We start from the raw sequence: 10,000 nt of genomic DNA on the forward strand, positions 1-10,000 counted from the left end.
AAAGTGCAGGAATGTACATTAACAAAAAGGAAAATTTAAAGATTTGTGAAAATATATATATTCTATTTTGAAAAATGCAGACCAACCGATCCAACAATATTATTAAGGAATATCTCCTAAAAAAAAAAAAAAAAAAAAAAAAAAAAAAATAGACTATCATAACACGGTTACTCCTTTATCGTCGTGTCTTATTCTCTTCATCTCTGAGGCAAATGGAAAGACGGAGCATCAAATACAGGGTCTCTGTACCATACAGACTGGAAAATTTAGGCGCCTTCACCTCAGAGACTATTGAGAAGAGACTGCCAGTTCAGCTTCAAGTGACAAAAGAGATTTGTATTGTAATGTGCATCTGTGTTAGGTACTCTAGTGTGCTCGGATTTGTTTGTAACCCCAGGTTACATTCTTTTGCATTTTTCTCCATAGTTCCGATAACGTTTGCAGTGAATAAAACTAATGATAGCCGTGGTAAAAGAAAGCACAATAATTATATTAATATTTGTGATATTACAGACCCTTTCGAGGTGTGAAACTTTGCGATTATCGTGTTGATTTGTCCTGGGCGCCTTCTTGAACCCCTTGCCGCGTGATGCGTTGTGTTACAGTCCCTGGATGCTGTGGTGTAGCGTAATAGTCGTGGTAATTTGTCCCACGTCGTTTCGTACTCCCTGTGGCACTCCGCGTCAGGTCCAAGAGGGTGATGGTCCTTTGCGGACAGATTGCCCTCGTGTAGTTTGTCAGGCATTTATTGAGTCATGCAATGGGGTCTTGCAATGATAGCGACCTCTGGCTGTGTATAACCAAGGCCATTATTCCAGAAGGTTATAAAACGGAGGCAAGGTGGGCCGGTAGCTAGCGCACCAGACCTACGACCCGATGTAATAAATAAATGAATAATTAGATGAATGAGTAATTGAATAAACAAATGAATAAATAAATTAATGAATAAAAATAAAAGAATAAATAAAAAGATACACAAGCAAGGGTAATAGAATATATATATGTGTGTGTGTGTGTGTGTGTGTGTGTGCATGTGTGTATGTATATATATACATATATATGTATATATATATGTATATACATATGTATATATATATATGTATATATATGTATATATATATATATATATATATATATGTATATATATATATATGTATATATATATATGTATATATATATATACATATATATACAAAACGATGGATGAATTTATGAACTTGGCGATAAACAGTGGGAATCTTCCTGCTGTAAGCTGACGCCCGGACGAATGAGATGAAATTGGAGATCGGGAGTGGAAGCAGATGACGCGAGTTAGCGCGAGACAGAATGAGTCGTTTAAATAAGACTTAATTGAGTTTCACGTCTTGTCAAAACGGAAGAAGAGGTGGTGAAAGTGGCGGAGGAGATATACGAATACGCTGGTGGCGTCATCGGAAGCGTGCTGGTCTCGCATTCACTTACTTGTGGGTTCGAATCCCGCACTCCTCTCCGATTCCCAGCAATGGCGGTAACCGCCCCAAGATTCCGAGCGCATAGGGCAAAGGTGACGGGTTTGGGTGCAGCTCCTCAGCGACTCCTGGCGTAAGCTCATCACCTTTGTTTCCAGGTGTCTTCTGATCAAGACCTCGGAGATGGTGTTTCTTTATAAAGTCACGTGGTGGTAAGCGGATCGGAGTCTCAAAAAAGGAAATTAGGTTTTGCTGGGTTCATGTAATGTGTCAGCACTAACCAGCGCTTCTATCCTTGGGGACAACATCGCAGCGATGAGGTGGAGTCATGGAAGAAGTGGCCAAGTAAGGGTTTAAGGAGACTAACAGGAAGGAGAAAGGATAAAAGTTAAAAGTGATCAACACTATCCCTCCCTTCGCCTGCCTTTCTTAATTTCTCTCCTTTACCACCTCTGTGACTCCACGGGGCTCTTTGGTGCGATACTTACCTTCAGGGATAGAAGCGCTGGAGATTTCCGACCTACCATTACAACCTTTGGCATGAGGACGAAGTACGTAAAGGGTGACTTGGTTTTACAAAGTCCTTGTGGTTTGGTTTTCGAAACCGGTAGAGCATTATGGAATAGACTCACTAACCATGTAGTGAGCGCTGAGACAATTGACTGCTTTAAGAGAAGATTAAATAACTTTATGGATAGGGGTGATAGGTGATAAGGGACATGGAACTGCCTAGTATTGGCCGTATAGTCTCTTGCAATCTCCTTCATTCTTATGTTCTTCATAGGTTCAGCCAATGATCACAACAGAAATGATTACGTGATCAAATTATCTTATCAAACGTTAACCTGTTGGTAAGTAAATTGGCATGAACGTTTGTGAGTCAAGCCCATTTGGCTAACGTTTTAGGGATTAGCAACGTTTTTGTTCTGTGGAGACCGTGCCAGAATGAAAGTGAACGGTTATGTAACGCAGCAGCCAGAGGTCCGGCATCCCCATCCTTGAAAAGGGTTTAGATCGGGCGAGACCCCATTGTCAAACAGACCGGGTCTGTTTAACACCTCTGTACTGATTCTAGTGAACTGATATCCATTCTATAGGACACAGACCAAAATTGTTATCGCATAGTCAAGGATGGGTCTATCTATCGGCTGTAGCTAAGCGTCTCCGGGGGTGTCGACACTTTCCCTTCACTGGATGGGAAATGAAAGTATCTGGTGAGTTCTCGGATCTGATGAGGACGGCACGACATAGAATCTTAATTAGTCCTCCAGAGTGACAGAAACACAAGAGCCAATATCACGAAGGTTCTTGTTGCCAAGTGTCCGCCTTTTATTCTGGTTAAAGGATGCTCGCTGGCCGCGCGGCTCAGAGCATCGATACTTTCTGCGGAGGTCGAGGTGATGGTAGTTCGAACCCTGCCGTCAGCGAGTTGGACCAAGAGGCATCGTCCTTGCTTCCTGATAAGGGGGAATTCGCGACGATAAAGTGAATCATCTTGGCTAAAGGCGTCAGGCGATTTTTATGAAGTTGAAGGGGTCGGCCTCAGCATGAAGGTGGTCTTGGTTGGTCGATAGGGGGGTAGGTTGGTAGGTAACTTGGTAGGTAGGTAGGAAGGTCGGTAGAGAGGTAGGTAGGAAGGTAGGTCGAGTGGTAGGTCGGTAAGTAGGTTGGTTGGTATATAGGTTGGTTGTTCAGTAGGTATGTAGATAGATCTATCGATAGGTAGGATGATAAACAGGTCGATTGGTAGTTAGATAGGTTGGGAACTAAGTAGGCAGATTTGTAGGTAAGTAGGTAGACAGGTAGATTGGTGGGTAGGTTGGTAGGTAAACAGGCAGATGGATAATTAGGTTGGTGGGAAAGTAGGTAGGCAGATAGGTAGGTATATTTGTTGGTAGATCGGTAAGTAGGTAAGTTGGCAATCAGCAGCGGCCCTTCGTCCGACTGCTTAAGCATCTTGGCAGAACTTTCACCTGAAGCCCGTTTTATTTTTTTCCCCTCCTGTTCTTCTGCCATCTTTTTTCTTGTTTTTACGTGGGGTTTGTGCGTGCGTGTGTGCGTGCGTGCGTGTGTGCGTGCGTGTGTGCGTGCGTGCGTGCTTCAGTCTATTGGCACTTGTCACAAGAGGTCTCACTATTTGATTGCATATATTTAATTATCTATTTCTTTTTCTTAAGGTTACACAATCGTAAACCTGCCTTTTCTTATTTATTTATTTATCTGTATATAATTATTCATTCATCTATTCATTCATTATTTAACTAATTCATTTACTTATTTATCTGTTTATTAATCAACCAATTAATGAATTTATGTATTTGTTTGTTTATTCATTTACTCTCTATTTATCTATCTATTTTTCATTCATATACTCGTTAATTAATTGACATTTATTTATTTATTCATTTATCTATTCATATCCCATTTATCTATTCATTGATTAATTAACTAATCCATTCATTCATTCATTCATTCATTCATTTATTTGTCTATTTATTTACTTATTCATTTACTTATTACGGAATCATAAACCTGTGTTTGCTCTTTGGGGAACAAGACGCTTATCCGGCGTTCCAAAGGTGCCAACCTCCGAATGATTGCGTCATAATTTCACGGTTATTGTCCTTCGGGTCTAATTAGATTTCTTTCTTTCTTTTTTCAATCTCGCTTTGGTAAATAAACTTTCATTAATCAATCAATGTATTTACTTATCTATTTGTTTATTTTAATTATTATTGTTATTTTTTTGAGAGCTGATTAATTGCGTGTTTATTGATAGCATATCCTCGTACTTGTTCCCTGATTCGCTGTCATGAATATTGGTAAGGAGATTACACCAGGAGGCGATGAGCTGCAGCTGAAGCCGTCACCTTTACTTTGCATCGAACCCTTGTCTGCGTATTTGCGAATCGAGAGCGAAGCCCAATGGTCCATATATGACGTTATTATTTGACATACGTGACATATTTCATGACAAAAAAAAAAAAATAATCATTGAGCTCATAAACCGTCACAGCAGCAAAGGGGATCGCTTTAGTAATTTTGTTCTGGTTGCCGCCGAACGATTTTATTCAGCTTTGAGGGCGTATCTGTGCAATGCAGTTGACCGTCTGTCAGCGCCCGTGTCAGAGACACTGCATGAGGTCCAATATCACTGGAGCCTCCTGACAGTGTCAGCCACTGACAGCACCATCTGTCGGCCGAGGCTGTCCCCCCCCCTCCCATATCACTTTGTCTTAGGGTTCAGGCCCACGTCTAAGGGCCAAGGACAAAGGCCTAAGGGCTCAGGCTAGTTAGTGAGGAAAAAAGGTCAAGGGATAAAGGATAAGATAAGGACCAAAGGCTCATAACTAAGGCTAAGGGTTAAGGGGTAAGTACAAAGAGGTAAAGGTTAAGGGTTAAGAGCCTAGGAATAAGCACCAAGTGATGAGCCTAGGAATAAGGAATTAGTGGTGAGGCCAAAGAACTAAGGGATAAAGGGTAAGAGCTAAGGCCCAGCCTCATGGTTAAGGCTAAGGGTAAGAGCCTTAGACCACGAGTCAAAGATATTGCATAAAGGTTATACAGAGTGCTAAGAACTAAGGACTCAAAATTAAGGTCTAAATATAAGGAAAAGGGCTAAGGACTGAAGGATAAGAATTAAGGTCCAAAGGTTGGTCAAAGTACTAAGGGCTCATATTTAAGGTTTAAATCTTAAAACAAAAACCTATAGAATGTGGGCTGATGATATTAAATTAATAGCTGATACAAAGGACTAAGGGTAGATTGGGAAGGACTAAGATACGATATATATGATTAAGGAATAATAATTAAGGACTAAATCCTGACACAAAGGGCTTAGATCTGATTATGAAGAACAAAAATCTTATACAAAAGACCAAGAACTAATGACTGATAACTTCAGGACAATACAAAGAACCAAATATTCATGAATAAGGACTTAAGGTTGATACAAAGGACCAAGGACTAATGACTGATGACTTCAGGACAATACAAAGAACCAAATAATGAATAAGGACTTAAGGTTGATACAAAGGACCAAGGACTAATAACTAAGGACTCAAGGATAATACAAAGAACTCAAGGACAATACAAAGAACCAAGGACTGATAACCAAGGACTCAAGGACAATACAAAGAACCAAGGACTGATAACCAAGAACTCAAGGACAATACAAAAAACTAAGGACTGATAACTAAGGACTCAATGTCAATATAAAGGACAAAGGGCTGAGGGTCTCCGTCGTGCCTCTTCCCCCGATGTCCCCAGGAACCTTGGGCTCCCGCCTCCGAGTAAACCCGTTAATCTTGCTCCAGGTGGACGACTTCGGGTGATGAACGCCACTAACTCATGAGAACGCTAAATCATGCATATCCAGAGGAAGATGAGGGAAGCGAGTATGAGATCCTATACATGTGTGCACATACACATACATGCATACATACATGTATATATACATACATACGTGCACATATATCTATATGTACACATGCATACTAAATGTACATACAAACATACATGCAAAAATAGATACGTGCATACATACATACATATATACCTACTTATCTGTGTACATATATACATATATGCATATGTACATATACGCATATATACATGTATACATATACTGTATATATATGTGCACATATATTCATATATATATATATATATATATATATATATATATATATATATATATATATACATATATATTAATTAATGGCCTCCTATTAGGAGCAAATTAATTCTATATAAACCACCGATGTGTTAGCGAGAAAATGTGAATACCTGTGCGTGTGCGTATTTGTATGCGTGCGTGTGTGTGCGCGCGCGCGCCGCGAGACAGCGGACGCTGATGCTCCATCTAATTCCTTAGACCTAAAAGAAAAGTTTGACACTGTCGGTTGAAACTTTGAATAGATTACCAAAACCATGGTTCCAGTTTTTCCAAAGATCGAAAAAAATTCTGAAAATGCTCTTGCAGCCAGGAATGAACATGGGTGACGAATGGCTGCATACTCTGACTCGGCAACCCTTTATAAGGCGGACAAAATGCCCTGTGGTTTATAAGACATATCCCTTGGTGGTTGGTGTGTGAAAAAGTATATCCTTTTTGCTCCCACGAAGATGAATAAAATTGCCTGGCGGCAGTTAGAATAAAAGGGAAAATGCCACCAGGCATAGAGGGCGCGCGTGGATGGGGGGTTAAGTTTTCCATGGCTATAATCACTTTGCTCTCACAGTGCAATGAACGCAAACAATAGATACTAATATCCTCCAAGCGACAGACACTTTAATATCCACCCATTTCAGTCTGCCACGGGGACCTCCGCTACCTCAATGCAGAGTTGAAATATGCAGATGATTATTTCCTTCCCCCCTCTCTCCTCCTCCCCCCCATTCCCCTTCAGCCCCTTCTACCCCCCTCCCCCAAGGCTCCGTAGTAATTACTGACTCGCTACAATGAGAGACGCAGAGGCGTACCTCACGGTTCAAATCAACGTTGAAAAGAGTGAGTTTGCTGGCTGAACTGTGTGCATCCTTGTGTGCCTGTCTGTTTATGTGCGTGTGTGTGTTCCTGTGTGTGTATGTGTGTGCGTGTTTTTGTATGTATCATGTGTTCCTCTCTCTCTCTCTCTCTCTCTCTCTCTCTCTCTCTCTCTCTCTCTCTCTCTCTCTCTCTCTCTCTCTCTCTCTCTCTCTCTCTCTCTCTCTCTCTCTCTCTCTCAGTATGTGTGTATGTGTAAAACTCACCATGGTTTTGGATCACATGCTGTACTATCAACAACTACTACCTCTCTGATGGAAAGGTTCATAGATATTACGACCAATTTCCCCATGATTTATTTTCCAGCAGTTGATATCGGTCAAATTGCTCAGCACTAGTTATTTATTTATTTACTTATTATTATTATTTATTTATCTATTTATTTGCTGGAAATGAGTTAATAAGAGAAAAAGGGGAGATGTACTTCTTACACGTCATGCCAAATCGCTTGGCGGGTAACAAAAAAACAGGATAAAAAGACATAGATATAGAAGCATTCCTAGTCTGGTAGAGCTGACAAAATGTTCTGTTTTCTATTCCATTTTACACACACACACACACACACACACACACACACACACACACACACACACACACACACACACACACACACACACACACACACACACTTACTCACTCACTCACTCACTCATTCACTCACACTCTGGTTTCGGCCCTTTACATACATTCTTCAAGTCCTGCTGTTAGTATTTTTTTTCTCTCTTTTAATCCATTTAGCCATCAAAATGTTTGCCTTTACACTTTGGTGGCAGAATCCCCTCTACTTTTCGTTCTCCACCTTCTCCTTCTTTTTCCTTTCATGTTTTACTTCTTTATGTTTTTCTTCTTTCAAGCATCATTTTTCTCTTTCTTTCTCTGTGCATACGGGCTCCCCTCCCTCCTTCCCTTCTTCCCTCCTTCCTTTTCTCCTTCCTTCTCTCCTTCCTTTCTTTTCTTCCCACCATTCTTCTTTCTTTCCTTCCCTCCTTTCTCCCTTCCCTCTTTTCCTCCCTCCTTTCTTCCCTCCTTCCTTCCCTCCTTCCATCCTTATATTCCTTCCCTCCATTCCTCTTTCTTTCCTTCCCTTCTTCCTCTCTACCCTCTTTCCCTTCCTCCTTTCTTCTCTCCTTCCTTTCCTTCCCTCCATTCCTCTTTCTTTCCTTCGCTCCTTCCTCTCTACCCTCTTTCCCTTCCTCCTTTCTTCTCTCCTTCCTTTCCTTCCCTCCATTCCTCTTTCTTTCCTTCCCTCCTTCCTCCCTTCCCTTCGTCCCTCCTTCCTTCCTTCCTTCCTTCTTTCCTTCCCTTCCTTCCTCTTTCTTTTCCTCCTTCCCTCGTGTCTCCCTTCCTCACCTTTCTTCTACCTTGTACGGGGGAACTTTAGTGACACTCCCTCGGGACCAGAGTCACATAGTAATCTTTTATGATTGAATGTTAATCTAAATAAATAAATAAAATAGAATAAATACAAAATATGTAAATAATAATTTCTACTCTCCCTCTGATCATCAGCACTCTTTGAAGATCTCCTTTTTCCTTCGCCTCCACGATAACACCTCCCCGGTGGGATATTGTCCCCAAGGATAGTAGCGCTGGTTATTGCTGACAGAGACCAAATCATTCTTCTTTCTATTCCTATTCCCATTGATCTAATTGTCTTTACCTTTCCTTTGTGATTTCTCTTTTACTATTTTCTTATTAAATATCTGGGTCATTTATTACTTGGAAAGAATGAGTGAAGAAAGGTTAGTAAAAGAAGTGTGGAAGGCAGAGGTGGACGGAGTGAACAGAAGGGGGCGACCGAGGATGAGATGAGATGGATGGGCTAAAAAGTGGGTATCTGTGAGTATACATACTATTATCAATGTGTGTAAAAAAAGTTTTTAGAATTAATTTTTCATTTGTCATATCTTGTTTATTTAATTATGTATTTACTTGTTTATTCATCTGTTTATTTACTTATTCATTTATCTGTCTATTTATTTATTTATTGATCTGTTTGTTTATTTATGTATTTGTTTATTTATTCGCGTATTCATTTATGTCTTACTTTTTACTCGTCACCCGCTCAGTGAGGTGGCAAAGCATGATAGTCTTTGTTTGAGCTTGGGGTGATTTAAGTCTATGTCTCCTTGATGACATCACGCGGCGACTTGCAAGGTTTCGAACCTTCTAGCTGTGGTCATTCGCCTCCAGATGCTGGAGCCCGAGTCTCCCCCCCCCCTCTCTCTCTCTCTCTCTCTCTCTCTCTCTCTCTCTCTCTCTCTCTCTCTCTCTCTCTCTCTCTCTCTCTCTCTCTCTCTCTCTCTCTCTCTCTCTCTCTCTCTTTCTCTCTCTCTATCTCTCTCTCTTTCTCTCTCTCTATTTCTCTCTCTTCCTCCCTCCCTCCCTCCCTCCCTCCCTGCCTTCAAGTCTTCCCTTTTATGTCGTATGCCTTCCCTTCTTTATCTATTTATCCTTTCCTTTCCTTTACTTCTTTATTCCTTGCAGTTGCTTTTCTTCTCACATTTCATATCTGATCTTACTTCGTATCTTGTGCTTCTATTTTCTTTGTCATTTTATACCTTTATTTGATGTCAGTTTTCATTCCAAAGTAGCCTATATTTCCCTTCTCTCTGTGTCATCTTCAGTGATTATTTAAGATTTTTTTCTTATTCATACGGATTTCGTTTCTCCAATTTTAGTGTTTACTTTCTCTTAGTTCTCAGCGTCCTTGTCCTGTTACTCTTTTATTTCACCTCTTCTCTTATTGGTTTCTCTTTTTACTGATGTTATTTCTCTTTATATTCTAATGCACTAGAAGGACCAATGACGGATGACTGAAAGACGGACATCAAATAGAATCATCTCCCTGCCTCCCATATTCGAAACCCATCAACAACCTCACCTTCACCGAGTGCCACCCCTTCAAGGGGGTGGCACCCGGTCCCCGGATCGGGCCCAAGATATCATTCTAATAATTTTGTCTTAATTTCTTTCACTTATGCATAGAAGGAGAGTTGACAAC

The 10,000-nt window shown here is 40.6% G+C and overlaps 1 protein-coding gene across 4 annotated transcripts in view; it reads left to right on the plus strand.

Annotated features, from left to right (window-relative positions):
* The window catches only part of LOC143021487 (CD109 antigen-like), a 689,873-nt gene that overhangs the window by 257,476 nt on the left and 422,397 nt on the right, over positions 1-10,000 (plus strand). The window lies entirely within an intron of this gene.

This window comes from Oratosquilla oratoria, chromosome 42 (genome assembly GCF_046742065.1).
Source record: "Oratosquilla oratoria isolate Oo_2021 chromosome 42, ASM4674206v1, whole genome shotgun sequence".
Taxonomy (NCBI): domain Eukaryota; kingdom Metazoa; phylum Arthropoda; class Malacostraca; order Stomatopoda; family Squillidae; genus Oratosquilla; species Oratosquilla oratoria.